This window comes from Pipistrellus kuhlii, unplaced genomic scaffold (genome assembly GCF_014108245.1).
Source record: "Pipistrellus kuhlii isolate mPipKuh1 unplaced genomic scaffold, mPipKuh1.p scaffold_m20_p_16, whole genome shotgun sequence".
NCBI lineage: Eukaryota > Metazoa > Chordata > Mammalia > Chiroptera > Vespertilionidae > Pipistrellus > Pipistrellus kuhlii.
In genome coordinates this window covers 10,641,351-10,645,470 of record NW_023425471.1, presented here as the reverse complement: position 1 = coordinate 10,645,470, position 4,120 = coordinate 10,641,351, and the positions used below count along the sequence as shown (strand labels likewise).

At 45.3% G+C, this 4,120-nt stretch overlaps 1 pseudogene; it reads left to right on the top strand.

Annotated features, from left to right (window-relative positions):
• Window positions 1-556: 556 nt before the first annotated feature.
• Window positions 557-1,216, top strand: LOC118719931 (annotated as a pseudogene).
• The last annotated feature ends 2,904 nt before the right edge of the window (window positions 1,217-4,120 follow it).

Sequence of the window (4,120 nt, the reverse complement as noted above, 5' to 3'; positions counted from 1 at the left end):
GGCTGTGTGTCAGACCCAGCACCCGAGGCAGACTTGACCCCACTAAAATGGGGAGACAAAGAACCCCCAAGTGAAAGAAAAGGAGGAATCACTAGGAAAGGAACTAAATTAAATGGAAACAAGCAATTTATCAGATATAGAGTTCAGGGTCATGGTTATAAGGGTGCTCAAACATCTTAGTGATTACTACAGGCAACTTAATGAGAACTATCAGGAACATAGTGGAACTTCGTAAGCATGAAGAAAATAGAGATCATGAGTAAGAATCAATCAGAAATGACATAGCTGAAATAAAGTAATCAATAGTAGATTAGAAGAAACTGAGAATCAAATCGGCAAATTAGAAGTCAAGATAGGGGGGAAAAAGAAAGGAAGAGAGAGAGAGAGAGGGAGGGAGGGAGGGAGGGAGGGAGGGAGGGAGGGAGGGAGGAAGGAAGGAAGGAAGGAAGGAAGGAAGGAAGGAAGGAAGGAAGGAAGGAAGGAAGGAAGGAAGGAAAACACCCAATCTGGCAGGGTGGCAGCTGTGGTTCCTCTCCCTCTCCCCCAGGCCTGGTTCTGGGGTACCCCCGGGATGCCAGTCCGCACTGAATGTCCTCCACCAGCTGGTGCCTTGGTCGCCTCCACAGCCTCGCTCATCCCTCCGCTGCCCATCAAAACGCAGCAGCCAGGCGTGGCCACCAGCCTGCTCTACAGTGGGGAACTCTTACCTTTGTGAGTACCTGAAGATTAAAGGAGTATCCAACCCTTACAACCTTCTTCAAAGGAGAAATAATCAGCCAAAAACGCCCTTTCTTAACTCGAAAGTGGGATTTGGATGGAGATGTTGATGGGAAACATTAGGGCAAGTTTCTGGCTTTTTATCAGTAGGCAAAATCATTTAATTCAGATTATTTTGATTGTGAAGAGCTGAAGAATGGGGATTATGTCTTCATGCAGTGGAAGGAACAGTTCCTAGTCCCAGACCACACAACCAAAGACATCAGCGGTGCTTCCGTTGCCGGGTTCTACTACATCTGCTTCCAGAAGTCCGCAGCCTCCATAGAGGGTACTATTGCCATAGGAGCTCAGAATGGTATCAGTCGTTCAACCTAACGCATGTTCTTGAACACAGTGCACCCATCTATGAATTCCGGTGATAGTGGTTCAGAACAGCAACCAAATAAAACTGAACTTGGCAAAAAAGAACTTTGCCAAGAAAATTGTGTGCTTGCCGGAACCAGGAGAACAGGTGCCCGTTTCTTCTTGGGCGATACATCAGACAGCATGGATGTCCATGGGGCGGGCCAGCGTAGGCAGGGAGTTGGTTCCATTCTCCTCTCTCTCAATGGAAGTTTGCTGTTAACCTGTTCTTAAGCTACCTTATATGCCTGTTTCCTTCTGCACAGCTAACTTCTGTGTCTCTGAAATGCCCATCTTCTCTCCATCCCTGCCTCCAGCTGAGTAAAAGGTCAGCCCGGTCACCCTCAGCCTTGATACTCAGTGGTCCTCACCAAGACCCCGCCCCCAGTGGCTCAGTCTGGATGCTCAAGAGGCCAGCATGAGGTGCTGCCTGAGCTCCAAGCAGGGAGGGGGCATGCTGCAGCGGCGTCACCAGAAAAATGTGCCTGAGTCCCCTGGCACTGCCCAGCCACTTGAGTGCCACACCAAGCTGGTCGTGAAATGAAAAAAAAGCTGAGGCAGCAATACTCATATCTGACAAAATAGATTTCAAAATGAAGGCCATAACAAGAGACAATGAAGGTCACTACATAATATTGAAAAGATTGATCCTGATCCTGCCCCCAACCAGCAGCCTAAGAATACCTGATCCTGCCCCAACCCCATGTCCCCAGAAGACCTGACCCCGGTAAACATATATGCACACAATATAGGGGCACCTAAATATATAAAAATACTTTTTGAGGGCTTTAAGGGAGAAATTGACAGCAATGCAATCATAATAGGGGATTTTAGCACCCCATTGACATCACTGGATAAATCTTCAACACTAAAAATCAACAAGGGAACAGCAATCCTAAACAACACACTGGATCAGATGCAATTAATTGACATTTACAGAACATTTCACTGCAAGCTATAGAATATACATTCTTTTCAAGTGTACATGGATCATTCTCAAAGACAGACCACATGTTAGGATAAAAAAAAAGTCTCTACAAGTTCACTGGTGCTCAAACTTCAGCTCCATCAGAGTCATCTGAGGGACTTTAAAACAGATCACCAGCCCCACCTCCAGAGTTTCTGATGCAGTAGGTCTGGGGTGGGCCCAAGAATTTGCATTTCTAACAAGTTCCGAAGTGATGCTGATGTTGCTGATCTGGGGACCACACTCTGAGAATCCCTCCGCCCAAACAAATTAAATCAGCATTTCTGTAATTGGAAGCCCAGCATTAGTAATTCTTTTTTTCTTTTCTTTTTAAAAATATATTTGTATTGATTTCCAAGAGGAAGAGAGAGAGAGAGAGTGAGAATGAATGATGATGATGATGATGATGATGATGATGCTAATGAGAGAGAGTCATTGATTGGCTGTCTCCTGCACACCCCACACTGGGGATTGAGTCTACAGCCTGGCATGTGCACTGACTGAGAATGGAACCGTGACCCTCCAGTTCATAATCTACACTCAACTACTGAGCCACACCATACTGGCCAGGCCATTGGTAATTCTTAAAGTCCTCCGGGTAATTTCACCATGCAGCCAAAGGTAGGAAACACTGATTTGACCCAGATTACATGACACTTTCCTCAGGCTAGTTATACAAAAAAGGGGAAAGTGGGAAAGTTAACTATCCATCTTGACTCAGCTATAACAGCAACACCTAGTTTCCAGGAGAAGTAGTGGTACCAAATCATGGGCTCAATGCAGAGGTAACATGATAAACAGTTCTCAAAAAGCCCCGATTTGCAGTATTAAAACTGCTACCCCCAACTGATATTGAACTTCCAAATGGACCAGACATCACTGATACAGAATTCAGATGAGAAGCAGGCAACTGGCCCTCGCAAACTGGCACAAGCTGGCTCCAGCACACCAGCACACCACTTCCTCATGATACCAGAAATGGCCTCAGTGATGGTCACAGCAATGTCTGCATCGAACTGGTTCTATGTTGTAGCTCTGACCAATGTCCTAACTAGCGCTCTTGTGTTTTCTCAACCTGGTTGTTCTTTTCTTTTTTTTCTTCTTTTTTTTTAATGTTTTTATTGATTTCAGAGAGGAAGGGAGAGGGAAAGAGGTAGAAACATCAGTGATGAGAGATAATCATTGATTGCCTGCCTCCTGCACACATTCTACTGGGGACCAAACCCGAAACCCGGGCATGTGCCCTGACTGGGAATCGAACCATGACCTGGTTCATAGGTCAATGCTCAACCACTGAGTCATGCTGGCCGTGCTCAACTTGGTTTTTCCACCTTCTTGGTCAGTCATTCAGAGACCCACAAAACAGTCTTCCTAATCGATTACTTCAATCCACCCAACAATGTTTTTGTTGTACAGCTAAGAACTCTGACCTCTTAAAGGTCACCTCTAGAGGTTAAAACGTGGAATCTAAACTCCTGCAGTCATAAGAAGGATTTTGCTTTAAGACATTTGCATCTTAAGAGTGCTGAAACTCTTATACCAGTCTTCTCCAAATTTAATGAGAATCATCTGGGGATCCTCTTAAAATGCAGATTCTGATTCAGTGGGACTGAAGGGAGGCAGAAAATGTGCATTTCTCACAAGTTCCCTGGGGCAGAGACTATGGCTACAGCCACAGAGCTGTGCTAATGGTGGGGTCCTGGGTCTGGATTTCCTCTGGGCACCACTGATTTTTTTAAAAAAATATTTATTGTTGAAAGTATCCCCTTTCCTCCCTGCACTGACCCCTTCTAACCCCCTCACCCCACAGACCCAATTGTCTGTGTCCATGGGTGAAGCCTATATGTAGACAGTTCTCTGGTTGATCTCTTCCCATCCACCCACCCCCACCTTCCCTCTGAGATTCTACAGTCTGTTCCATGCTTCTATGTCTCTGGATCTATTTTGTTCATCGGTTTATTTTGTTCATTAGATTCCACAAATGAGTGAGATCATGTGATATTTGATGCCACTGATTTTAAGACACATAAAGGC